General features: G+C 42.0%; 1 long non-coding RNA gene across 1 annotated transcript in view; it reads left to right on the top strand.

The window, feature by feature from the left end:
• Nucleotides 1-14,174, top strand: part of LOC132400493 (uncharacterized) — an 86,206-nt gene that overhangs the window by 7,160 nt on the left and 64,872 nt on the right. Inside the window, exon 2 of the long non-coding RNA XR_009514270.1 lies at nucleotides 7,281-7,360. This is a non-coding gene — a long non-coding RNA (uncharacterized LOC132400493). The remainder of the gene's footprint in view (nucleotides 1-7,280; nucleotides 7,361-14,174) is intronic.

Below are 14,174 nucleotides of genomic sequence, written 5' to 3'. Positions count from 1 at the left end.
CAGTTACACAAGCAAGTCCTGATATTTCTCAGATCACTGAGTAAGTGGGCAAAACTGTGGGAGAGGGTTTCAAAACAGGCAAATATTAGTTAATTCATTTATTTAGCACAGTTCTGCTGAGCATAACCAGGAACCATGCTCCACAGAACATATTTATTTGTCATTATTCAAAGAACATCAGGAAGCAAAATGACCCTTGAGGGATATGCTAATCTCCAGAGTGTCATTGGTTGCATTCATTGTAGTCTCCACTTCTACTCAGGGAACCTATAGGATTTCTGCATTGGTGTGCGATTTATCAATATTGTGGTGGCAATGTCGTCACCCATCTAAGCTACCTGCTTGCTCTTTTTAAGAGTATCATAAATACAGTCCTTTAGTGAAGCTTGCTTAATGGTTTATTATGGTCACATGTACCAAGATACAGGCGAAAAACCTTGTCTTGCAAGCTATTTATACAGATCAAATCATTACACAGTGCATTGAGCTGGAATAAGGTAAAACAATAACAATGCAGAATGAGTTGTAAAAGCTACCGGTGCAGGTAGACAATAGAGTCCAAGATCATAACGAGGTAGTTTGTGAGGCCGAGGTCACGTGCAGAGCAGTTTGCCATATCAAGCTGTGCATCCAGACAGAATGCTTTCCATGGGAGCATCAGTAAAAATGGGTAAGAGTCAGTGGGGACAGAGATGAGAACTTTAGCTGTAGAAAGGTTAACGTGAAGATAGAGCTGAAAAATGTTATGGTTGTGGAGATCAATCCAGCGTTGCTGCTTCTGTCCTTTCAGTCATCTCCAAAACAGCAAAGTTGAAAGAGATGAATTTATATCATCAGTATTCTTATTATTTAATATAAACTGATCTAAAGCCATCAACATAGGTGATGTCATGCGGGTGAAAAGTCCATGTACCAGATTTCCTGCCACATGGAAAATCCAGTCTGTTGTGACTCCTCTAGTTGTCAGTAAGCTTTTAAGATTGCCTGTTCAAAAATTCACTTGCGTGCACATTATAAAATTGGAACCAGATTTGTTGCACTGTTTTTGATTAATACGTTTATGTTACCCAATGAAATAAAATGCAAGGCATGAGAGGTTGATATTTAGCAGGGCTTTGAAATGTTTCTGTCTCTCTCTGTGCCAAACCTACCAGGCTGTGCTGTCATTCACCAGATGTATTCTATTGAATTACACTTTTCTGTGAAATGACATAGAATAATCAATGAAGAGAGTTTTTTTCTAAGCTATGTGGAGTAAAATGCAGCCGTGCTAAAAATCTGCATAGCCTGCAAGAAATGATGAAGACAATTATAGACTTCATATAGAAATTTGCTTAAATCAATGGAAATGTTTCCTGCATCTCTTTTGGAAATGAAATAACACACAAAATGCTCGAGAAACCCAGTACATCATGCAGCATCTATGGGAAGGAATAAAGAATTGACATTTCCGGCTGAGCCCCTTGAGCCTCAGCCTGAAATGTCAACGCTTTATTCCTTTCCAGAGATACCGCTTGACCTGCTAAGTCCCTCCAATATTTTGTGTTACGGTGGTTTCCAGCATCTGCAAAATCTCTTTTGTTTATGCAAAAGAAATAAGATCTGTTTATTAGACAAGTTTCCTGCCTTTTGTGAGCAAATCTTTTACAGAAATGTTTAGCAAAAAAATTAAATGCGAGTTTTATGAGTTGTATGAGCTCATGGACTGTTTGTCCCACTCCCTTCAGGGAGGAGGCTACATAACATCCATGCCAGGACTACCAGACTCAAAAACAGTTACTTTCCCCAAAATGGTCAACACCTACACCCAATAACCCACCCCTCCACACTATAAACTCTCCCCCACCCAATTCTTGTCAGAGACAATATACATACAGACACTCAAGTGCTTAGCGTCACTTTATGGACATACAATTGATCTATATACAGTACATAAGCTATCTTATGTATTTGTATTTATTGCATTTTTTAAATTATTATGTTCTTTCTTTAAATTATTGGTTTTTTTTGTGCTGCATCGGATCTAGAGTAACAACTCCCCTTCCTTTCCAGTCCTAAAGAAGGGTCTCCGCCTGAAACGTTGACTATTGACTTTTCCGTCAATGCTGCCTGGCCTGCTGAGTTCCTCCGGCATTTTGTCTGTGTTTCTTTGGATTTCCAGCATTTGCAGATATTTGTAACAATTATTTCATTCTCCTTTACACTTGTGTACTGGGAATGACGTTAAACAATCTTGAATCTTATAAAAGTGAGGCAACAGACTGCAGATCCATATCAGTGTATCATTGATAATGATACCCAGAAGAGTCTAGTGTATTAAAAATATTGCGCAATTGATTCTTGCTGATGAATGCTTGCAGATCTGCTGACATTTACTCCTCTGAGTCCAAGCAAGTACAGATGTTGAAGCAGGTGTGTCCAAATCCAAATCCAGCTGGTGAATCTACCAGTAAGAACTTTGCATGGAGTCCAAAATCAGAATGCAAGCCTACTGAGATCCCCAGCAATCATACTGGGAGATCAACTCAATTGTCCTTCACCAGATCGGGCACTTTACTTCCATGGCTATTTTATAGCCGTGCGGAAAGAAGACAAGCTACTTTTTAATTTGTTGCAATTTTTAAAAGTTTGTATGTCTGAGATGATATAGCTAACTTCTTTAATTGGATGTAGTCTTTTTGTGAAAGCAAAGACATAAAAAATTACTATTAGTTCCTCATCATCATTATGTGCCGTGTTGTATGATGTAGGCGATCATGGTCTTTCCATGACCTTGATTGTTCTTGGCAAATTTTCTGGCAGAAGTGGTTTGTCATTGTCTGGGCAATGCTTTTACAAGACAGGTGACCCCAGCCATTATCAATACTCTTCAGAGACTGTCTGCCTGGTGTCAGTGGTCGCATAACCAGGACTTGTGATGTGCACCAGCTGCTCATACGACCATCCACCACCTGCTCCCATGGCTTCAGATGGCCTCGATTGGGGGCTAAGCAGGTGCTACATCTTGTCCAAGTGTGACCTGCAGGCTAGCAGAGGGAAGAAGCACCTTGTACCTCCTTAGGTAGAAATGTATCTCCACCCCACCAACTGCCACTACCAGTTACAATAAAAATGTTGTATTCCATGTTACATTAACTGTTCTATTTATTATAAATTATTATAAATTACTATGATTGCACATTTAGATGGAGACGTAGCATAAAGATTTTTACTCCTCATGTATGTGAAGGATGTAAGAAATAAAGTGAAATAAAATAAATAAATGGTGTAAAAGGGGAACAGTGCAGTATAATTGTCAGCTTGCTTGTGCCTCTGTGTACAGATGATGAGCTAATATACTCGATGCCCATTAGTTCTGTATTATGAATGCTGAGGGTTACACTGATATTGTAACCACTGAGAGTGGGAGATGGTGTTGTCTTCCTCTGGAGTAGAAATTGGAAGTCACATATCAAATGGCACAAGCTCAGATGTTAAAATGGGCAATAGAATAAGAGCACAAACCCAAAACTTAAATAAGATTAGTAATGATCAACACAAAAGTTTCAGCAGATGTTGGATCCAGAGCAGCACACACAAAATGCTGGAGGAACTCAACAGGCCAGGCGGTGTCTATGGAGCAGAATAAACAGTGAGCATTCTGGGCAGCGATCCTTCATCAGGACTAGAAAGAAAGGGTGAAGAAGGTGGGGGGAGGAGAAGCTGTGCAAGCTGGCAGGTGACAGGTGGAACCAGGTGAGAGGGAATGGGAATGAGGAAAGAAGTTGGGAGGTGATAGGTGGAAGAGGTAAAGCACTGATAAGAGGCAACAGTGAGCCATGGGAAAAAGGGAAGGTGGAGGGGGCACCAGAAGGGAGATGATGGGCAGGTGAGGACAAGAGAAGGATTGAGAGTGGAACCTGATCCTGAGTATTTTTGTTCCATAATGAAGGTATTGCAAACAGCCTGCAAAAAAAGAGAGAAACAAACTCATTTTAGACTAACTTGCTGGACAAGAAATTTGCAAACCTTTAATTTAAAATAGAAGATTGACAAGAAAGAATCTGAATATTCTAACCAAGTACAGTTAAATATGATGTAAAAATTATATTTAGTAAGTACAGATGTTTTCCCTTCAAAGTACTCAAAAACAGTCAAGTTACTAAATAATGAAGAAATTGGTAAATTGGTTTATTACTGTCACAATTTTTGAGGTACAATGACAAACTTGCCTTGCATATTGTTCATACAGATCAGTTCATTACAACAGTGTGTTGAGGTGACAAGGTATATCGAGAGGTTCATAATCCATTTTATCATACTAGGGAGTCATTTAGTATTCTTATAATGGTGGGAGAGAAACTGTCCTTGAATTAGGTGATCCGTGCTTTCAAGCTTTTCTATCTCCTGCCCTGTGGGAGGAGGGAGAAGAGAAAATGTCTCGGGTGGGTGGGGTCTTTGATACGCTGGCTGCTTTATCGAGGCATTGTGAAATGCATATAGTCAAGGCTGGTTTCCGTGATGTGCTGAGCTGCATCCTCAACCGTCTGAATTTTCTTGTGCTCATGGGCAGAGCAGTTGCCATACTGAGCTGAGAAGCATCTGGAAAGGATGCTTTCTCTGGTCCATCAATAAACATTAGTGAGGGTCAAAGGGGACATGTTAAGTTTCCTTAGCCTTTTGAGATTTCTTGGCTGTGGCATCAGTGTCATTGGATCAAGGCAGGCTATTGATGATGTCCACTCCTCATAACTTGAAACTCTCGACCCTCTTGACCTCAGCACTGTTGAGTACGCTCATCGGCCATTTTATTATGTACACCTGTATACCTGCTCATTAATGCAAATATTTAATCAGCCAATCATGTGGCAGCAACTCAGTGCATAAAAGCATGCAGGCATGGTCAAGATGCTCAGTTGTTCAGACCAAAGAGCAGAATGGGGAAGAAAAGTGTTCTAAGTGATTTTGTTGCTGCCAGACTAGGTGATTTGAGTATTTCAGAAACTGCTTATCTCCCAGGATTTTCACGCACAACAGAATTAAGAGAATGGTGCGAAAAACAAAATATATATCCAGTGAGCAGCAGTTCTGTGGGTGAAAATTCCTTGTTGATGAGAAATATCAGAGGAGAATGGCCAGATTGGTTCAAGCTGACAGGAATTCAAGAGAAACTGAAATATCCACACAGTACAACAGTCATGAGCAAAAGAGCATCTCTGAATGCACAACACATCAGACCAGGGGGCTGAGGATGCAGTCTCATGAGGCACCAACGTTGAGGATTATCGTGGCAGAAGTGTTCCTCCCTATCTTTACTAACTGCAATCTGTTGGTCAGGAAGTTAAGAATTCACTTGCAAAGGGTGGTGTTTAGTTCCTTTTCCAGAAACTTGGAGATGAGGTTGCTTGGAATTATACTATTAAAGTTGGAGCCATAATCCATAAACAATAGTCTAATTAGGTATCTTTACTGTCTAGATTTTCCAGAGATGAGTGTAGGGCCAGGAAGTTGGTGTCTCAGCAGTAGACAAATTGCAGTGATTGTAGTAGTCTGAGAGGCTGGAATTAATGTGTGTTAGATCCTTGAAGTACTTCATGATAGGGTGGATGTAGGAACTACCAGGCAGTAGTAATTAAGACTCGTTTTCTAAGGTATAGGGAAAATAGTGGCCCTCTTAAAGAGGATGGGAACTTCAGATTGAAGCAGGGAGATGTTAAAAATATCTGCAAATATCCCCACCAGCTGATCTGTGCAGGATTTAAGGACATGGCCAAGGACGTCATCTGGGCCTGTTGCTTTCCATGGATTCAGTCTCTGGAAGATGGTCTATAACAGTGACTGTGGGTTCATGTGCATTTGAGGCCGTCGGGCCGGGTGGTGACTTTCCAATCCTCTTCTGTTCAAAAGGACAGAGAATGCATGAAGCTCATTGGGAAAGAATGTGCTGTTGTTGGCAATGCTGCCTGACTTTGTCTTGAAGCCAAATATTTTATGTAAGACCTGACACAATTGACAGCTTGTTGGGGACAAAATATTGGCCTGTTACTGTCTCTTGGCATTTCTGGTAACTTTTCAGCAGTCGTATCTCAATTTCTTGTAAAGGTCACCGTCTCTTGATTTGAATGCTACAGTCCTGGACTTCAGTAGAGCATGGATCTGGTTTCTGGTTTGGAAAAGCCCAGACTGTCTTTGGTACATAGTACTCAGCACACTTGCTGGTAAAGTGACGGTGGTGACGTCCCCATCTAGGCTGGCTGCTGAATCTTTGAATATGGACTAATGGTTCAATAGTTGCATTTAATATTGGAGAATCTATACAGTGTACAACCTGAAATTCTTACTCTTTGCAAACATCCACGAAACAGGAAAAAAAAACCCCACAAAGAATGAATGATGGAAAAAATGATAGAACCCCAAAACTTGCCCTTTCCCTCCCACATACAGGTAGCAGCAAAGCAACAACTTTCCCCCTCCCTCTTCCCCTTCCTACCACAGCAAAAACATCAGCCCCCCCCACCACCTGCCATGCAAGCAACAGCAAAGCCCCCAAAGAGACCATGATCCAGAGGGCATCAAAAACCCACTGTTCATCCTAACACTTTGCCATGCCACAGGCTGTCTCTTTCACTTACAAGGGAGAGACAGATATCACTCCTGCCACAGCGAGAGGGAGACCAACAGCTCGCTGTCTTGTTGTTCCAGTCTGCCGTATTGCTTACTGCAACAGCACTGCACACTGCTACTTCGATGTTCTGATTTCCGGCGATGCTCCTCCGGTGAGGAGTCGGCTCATCCATAGAGCTGCAGGTCACACCCAGAAGGTACATTTCTTCCCGGCCGCTCCTGGAGATACTGAAAACGCTAGGCCACTTGGCAAGCTTTGAGAGGCGAACACGCTGCCATGAAGAGCTGAAGTTTGAGTGCAGCTGGAGATCATGGACTCCAACAGAACCCCAGTCACCTTGAAAAGGAATGAGGAGACATTAGAGAGAAGAAATTCGACTGTTTCACAGATTAATTTGAAGAAGTCACCCTCTGGCACCAGTCAACCTTCTGAAATCAGTCAAGTGGAAAATCATTTATTTCCTAAGACCAGCGCTAAATGACTTTCTGAACTAGATCTTCACATTTCAGGTTCTCATTAAGGCGATGATCTTATTTTGCTTGTTGCGCTGGAGGAGCCTTACAGGGAAAAGCTGTTGGAGTTTAAAAGTTGGTGCTGGAATAAAAGGTTGGCCAAGGGTTGGGGGGGGGTGGAATTTGGTGCTAAGACACAAGGGATTTAGGATTCGATTTTTCAGTTGCAGGGTTGTGCTGGTGGAGGGATAAGAGTTGACGGTCCAGACAGGGTGGAGCACGTGGGGCCCGAGCGATTGTAAAGGTGAGTTAACATCTTAAGCGGAACCTTCCTGAAGCTGATTTCAAGCATTTGATTCATAAGCTGGGACATGTTCAGCCATCTTCATTTCAATGTATAGCTAAAGTAGACTTCAGGCTCATGGATACGGTTTGTTGAGTGTTGTGTGAAACATGGTTCCAGGAGAACTCCCCAAGCACCACTGATCTTCTGCCCTTACCACTCAGGGACTTGTGCTCATATTATTTTGCTACCATAGCTAACACGTCATGTGTTGTGTGTGACTGTACATTCAATGTTTTGCATCTTGGCCCCAGAGGAGCACTATTTTGCTTGGCTGTATATATGTGTATGGTTGAATGACAGTTAAAGTTGAACTTGAATTTGTATTTGAACTTAGTTGCCATCTATGTACCAAGCATATAACATCAAACTTCTTGGAAATTACCTCAGGGAGTCATTACACATCTATGGATGCCCTGATTCAGTTCTGGGTGCTTCCATATGTAATACGCTGTCAGGTTTCACTGCTAGTGTAATGGGTCTCTGTAATGTTTCACTGTTAAGGTAATGTTTTCTCTGTAGCAGCAAAGTTTGGGTTATGACTAGAGATAAACGGGGCATGTTAGCCAATGAGCAGGATGTTGTTCTTCCTTATGTGTCTGGGAGTAGGGACTTCGTGGTCTTTTGTCAGGAGAGATGAAGAGAGAGGACATGAATGGAGAGAGTTGGTAGACCACCAGACGGAGTGGACTAAGGAGTGTGGAGGAGGTCGACGGGAACAAATGGACGACACTGTGAGCTCCAAAGTTTGCACGTTAGACTATTTCATGAGAATGGGGCCCTTTTTTTTTATTACTTTACTAACCATATAGTCAAATTAAGAATTATAAAGCTCAATTGTTTAATTGCATATTGTGTACTGTTTGATATTTCGTGGTACTAATTTGTAACAGGAGACATATCACGCAGCATCCACCCAAATGAGATTTCTTAAGCTTAGCTAGGCCAGTGGCTATCATCCCCTAGATTCAGCCACTAGCCAAACCGAGGTTCACACATATGTTAATTCAATACGCTCAGGGTCTGGAAAAAAATCTTGGAAACTTGTTATTAAATCAACAAGAAAATGATTCACTTCTGATAAAAATCCATTTCATGGCATGTTTTACTATTAAGTAATAGAATTCCCAAATCATAGATCTAGATATTCAGATTCAAATTCACATGTACATGAAAATATACAGTGAAATGCATCATTTGTGTTAACAAATGGGGGCAGCCTGCAAGTGTCACCACACACATTCTAGTGCCAATGTTGTTTGCCCACAATGTTCTGCAGAACAACACAAATAGCAGCAGCAACAACAGCAACATCAAGAAAACAAGAAATCAAGTAAAACCAGCCCCCTTCGCATTCCTCCTATCTACTGACATTTGCAGTCAGGCCTCCAACTACAAGTCAGACTGCCTCTGGGCCTCTAGTCCATGTCCCCCAGTTGAATAAATGATTTCTACTTTTGCTTCACATCTTTTTTTACTACACAGAAGGGTGTCATTTAACCTATTGAATCTTATGGATCACAAAGGGCAGGAGTTGTGGTGGAGAATGTCCCAGGGTGGGGAAGGTACGGATCTTCAGTTGAGGTGAGGTGATGCCTCTGTCATTCAGGGTCGACCATGGATGAAGCATCCTAGCTGACTAGATATGCAAGCCTAGGTAGTACGATTATGGAGAGCAAGCTGTTGCCCATGTAGCAAGCTCCCCCTCTCCATGTACCTGATCAACCCAAAGCAATGGCAGAGGCTGATACAGTTTGGCAACAACAACACTTCAGGAGTTGCCAGTCAACACTGAACTCAACATAGGACTGACTTAGGTACCCCAGCTCCAGATTTTTCCCTTGGGGTTTACCCACAATGCCTTTCCCATGAGTGGGCATAGCCGCAAGGCAACGGAGGTTTGAGATCAGAGTTTTCCTTTTAGATGAGTTGCCAGTCATGGCTGGCAAGCCCTATATGCCTGACGAAGGTGAGACTAAACATTGGTGGTAGTTGACTGTTCTGTGCAATGGTTGATTCAGAAGTTCAGTTTCCAGCATGCTTCTTCTACTCATGGGAGAGCTAAAGAAAACCTGCAGCAAGAAGCAGATCCAAAATGTATGGGACATCCACTCTGTCACTGGCTTTAAGCACTAGACACTAGTGTACTTGTCCTGGTCAGGTTGAAGCCTCCCTTAGTTACAAGGATTTGTATTTGCAAGAGTAGTCTTTGCCAAATGAAGGCCACACATGCCCATTTATCTGGTATCTGGGTGTGCATGTACGGAATTGGATGCTATGCATAAATCTGGGTGTCTCCTTTTGTAAACACACCGTATATACATTTACTGTTATTTAACAACTGTGAACAACTTCTCCTCTTGGTTTTCTGCTATATTGCTACCGTGCAGTACACATAGGCTTTAGAAATTATGCTAAGATACACAAAACATAGCAGAGCAGTAGTAAACCTATAAAATAGTCAAAGCAACTTTATTTGACAGCTGAATTACACATTTGAAGCATAGAATTAAAAGATAGAAGTCATCTCAGGTCACAGTGATGCACAGCAACTGAAGAAAGAAATATGTTTATAAAAGGAATGGGTTACACTTGCCAGGAATCTAGCAGTTAAAACATATTGACTTAAGGGTTTTGTCAGAACTAGAGTCTGGTCCAAGTGTGACTTATAGCAAAAGTTTAGTTACTTAAGCAAATAAGATTCCTTCCCTACTAATTGCCTCTGTTAGTTTTTTTTTGTTGTTCGTTAATTGGAAGAGCTTATCACTGAACCAGATGCACTTTGGAAAATATTACATGTTAAGGCACCATGCAAGTGCGCTATTGTGCCAGGTCTGTTATTAATTCACTGAAAAATCAGGTGATAATTAGAATACATGGCCCACTGCTCCTGAACTTGTTCTTATTTGGAAAACTGGCAACATTTTCTTCACTTTGTAGGAATGCACAGCTGAAAGAACCTAGTTCTATGATATTATGAAATTAATTGTTATAGCAGGGAAGGAGGCCATTTGGCCCATCAAGTCCATGTCAACACCTAGTAGGGCAATTACATCAATCCATTCTCCTATACTTTTCCCATAGATCATATCTGAAGTGTTATCCTGTTCCTTGAAGGATATCCTCAAGGAACTGTAACTCAAAAAAGCAGAGTCAATCATTAAGGAACTCCACCACCCAGTTACGTGTAAAAAAGCCATCCTTTTCTCTCAATTTCTCTGTCTCCTCTGCACCTGCTCTTAGGATGTGGCTTTTTATTCCAGAATGAAGGAGATGTCCTCCTTTTACAAATAAAGGGGCTTCCCTTCCTCCACCATCAAGCTGCCCTCAATCTCCACAACTCTTCCATTTCATATACACCTGCTCTTACCCCATCTTCTCACCACCCTACCAGGGATAGGGTTCCTCTTGTCTTCAGCCACCACCCCACCAACCTGTGCATCCAACACATAATTCTCCAGAACTTTTGCCATCCCACATGGATCACACCACCAAACACATTTTCCCTCCCCTCCCTGCCACTTAGTGCTTTCGGCAGGGATCGCTCCCTACGAGATTCCCTTGTCCATTCATCGCTCCCCATTGATCTCCCTCCTAGAACATAGAAATCGACAGCACATTACAGGCCCTTTGGTCCACAATGTTGTACCGATCATGTAGCCTACTCTAGAAACTGCCTAGAGTTACCCTAACACATAGCCCTCTATTTTTCTAAACTCCATGTGCCTATCTAAAAGTCTCTTGGCATTTATCCTTGCAAGCAGAACAAGTGCTGCACCTTCCCCTACACCTTCTCCCTCACAACCATTCAGGGCTCTACCAGTCCTTCCAGGTGAAGCGACACTTCACCTGTGAGTCTGTTGGCTTCATATACTGTGTCCGGTGCTCCTGGTGTGGTCTGCTGTCTATCAGTGATACAACGTAGATTGGGAGACCACTGCAGCGAGTGCCTATGCTCCACCTGCCAGAAGAAGTGGGATATCCCAGTGGCTACCCATTTTAATTCTACTTCCCATTCCCATTCCAATATGTTACACCATGGTCTCTACTTTTGCAATGAGGCCACACTCAAGTTGGAGGAACAACACTTTATATTCAGTCCGGGTAGCTTCCAACTTGATGGCATGAACATCAACTTCTCAAACTTCTGCTAATGGCCCCCTATCCCATTCCCTTTGACCTCTCTCACTTTACCTTCTTGCCTGCCTGTTACCTCGTTATGGTGCTCCTCTTCCCTTTTCTTCCTTCTATCACCTTCTGTCCTCTCTTATCAGACTCCGTCTTCTCCAGCCCGTATCTTTTTAACCAATCAACTTCCCAGCTCTTTATTTCATCCCTCCCCCTCCCAGTTTCACCAATCACCTTATGTTTCTCTCTTCTCTCCCCCACCTTTTAAATCTACTCCTCATCTTTTTCTCTCCAGTCCTGCTGAAGGGTCTCAGCCTGAAGCATCAACTGTAATCTTTCCCACAGCTGCTGCCTGGCCTGCTGAGTTCCTCCAGCATTTTGTGTGTTTTACATGCCCATTTCTCATTGCTACCATCAGGAAGGAGGTACAGGAGGCTGAAAACACACTCAGAAATTCAGGAACATCTTCTTCCCCTCTGCCATCCAATTTCTGAATGGACATTCAACACATGAACATGACCTCACTACTTTTTTATTTGTTTTTCTTTTGCACTACTCATTTAAATTAACTAATATGTATATATACATACATATACTTACTATAATGCACAGTTTTCCTTTTTTCTTTATTATCATGTATTGCATTGAACTGCTGCTGCAAAGCTAACTACTTAATGACGTAGGCCGATGATATGAAACCTGATTCTGATTCCCCTTTGAAGGAACTAATTAACTCTGTACTACTTCAAAGGCAGTGATTTTTAGATTGTTGCTACATCTGAATGAAAATATTTTCCATGTATGTTCCATGTTTTGCTTAAACTTTTGAATCTGTGAGCAGTGTTTTTTACTTCCAGACACTGCACCATTGGGCTCGTTGAGCTGCACTGTCCCACAACCTCAGACAGCCCCGATTTAACCCTAAACTAATCACGGGACATCTTACAATGACCAATTAACCTACCCTGTATGTCTTTGGACTGTGGGAGGAGACCAGAGGACCTGGAGCTAACCCACGCATTCCTTAGGGATATCATATAGGTATTCCTTGGAGAGGACGCCAGGATTGAATTCCGATCTCCGATGAGCTGTGATAGTGTAGTGCTACGGTAGTATGGCACCAAAGCTTCTGGACTACTGGGAAAAGCTTCTCTCGAGTTACCATATCAAGATATTTCTTGAACACATACACTTCAGTCAAGTGTCTCCAAGAACATAACAAGGTTTTTTTTCAGTCTGGTCTTGCAGCTGAAATTAATTATCTTTAGCAACACAAAAGACTGCAGATAATGGAGTATGGAACAATGTACAATCTGCTGGAGGAACTCAGAAGGATGAGCTGAATCTGTCCATCAGAGGAAAGAAAGCATAAAAGACTCATTCCACCAATCACCTCAAAATCCTTTCTTGCCACTCTCCATCTTCCCTCTGTGCTGGCAATCTCACCTCTCTACTGTCAGTCTTGTGCAGGGTTTTGACTAACAATATCCAGAATTTCTTCCCCCCCCCACCACCCCACCACCCCACCACCCCACCACCCCACCACCCCATTGATGCTGCTCAGTTCTTCCAGCAGATTGTATCTCTGGAGATATTTGAGCCAACCTTCCCTGCATTGTCTTCATTTATGCTTCCTTAATTAACGTGACCTACAATAGGGGCAAAACCCGCATTACGTAATGCGTTCGTTATGTGCCTTGTCGTACGATGTAAGCAGCCATGGTCTTCCCATGACCATGATTGCTCTTGGCAAAGTTTTCTACAGAAGTGGTTTGCCATTGCCTTCTTCTGGGCAGTGCCTTTACAAGAGGGGTGACCCCAGCCATTATCAATACTCTTCAGAGATCGTGAGCCTTGCATAATCAGGATTTGTAATATAGAGCAGCTGCTCATATGGCCATTCACCACCTCCTCCCATGACTTCACGTGATCCTGATTGGGGTCTAAGCAGGTGCTATACCTTGCCCAAAGATGACCCGCAGGCCAGCAGAGAGAAAGAGTGCCTTACACCTCTTTTGGTAGAGATGTATCTCCACCTAGCCATCCAACAGTTATGTAGAGGTTTAACAGAATACCCCTTGCTGTCTAAGCTTCTACTTATGGCTCAGAATGCTAGATATTTAGTTTAAGGCAAAAAAAACTGCTGAAAGAACACATCAGGTCAAGCAGCATCTGTAGAGGCAGAGATAATTGCCATTTCATTTCAAGACCCTGTATCTGGACTGAGTGAGAGAGAGAGTGTGTAGAAGTGAGAAGAAAAGAAAAGGTAGATGATTAGAGTTAACAAAGAATTCACAGTACAATAGTTAATTAGAGTTACTCTTGCACAGATAATTTACATAAGAAAAAACTTTAGAGGCTTGGTCTCATTATTTCTAATGAGCAAATTAGACAAAGATAAGGAAGGCTTCAATGGTTACAGACACCAACGTTTGAGGTAAATAAATCTTTCCAGGTGGTGACTAAAACTGATTGCACATTTTTCAATAATGTAATCAACTCAAGTGTAAAAATAAACAGGTCAATTTTAAAGATAAATGTGTTTTAATTATAAATTAATTAATGGTTTCTGTTTTATCCTTAGTTTTAGTCAAGGTACATGGTTTAATTATAACAAAACAGCAGTAAGAGCATGGAACTCCTGTTG

Source organism: Hypanus sabinus, chromosome 10 (assembly GCF_030144855.1).
Source record: "Hypanus sabinus isolate sHypSab1 chromosome 10, sHypSab1.hap1, whole genome shotgun sequence".
Taxonomy (NCBI): domain Eukaryota; kingdom Metazoa; phylum Chordata; class Chondrichthyes; order Myliobatiformes; family Dasyatidae; genus Hypanus; species Hypanus sabinus.
This window is presented reverse-complemented; position numbering and strand designations above follow the sequence as displayed.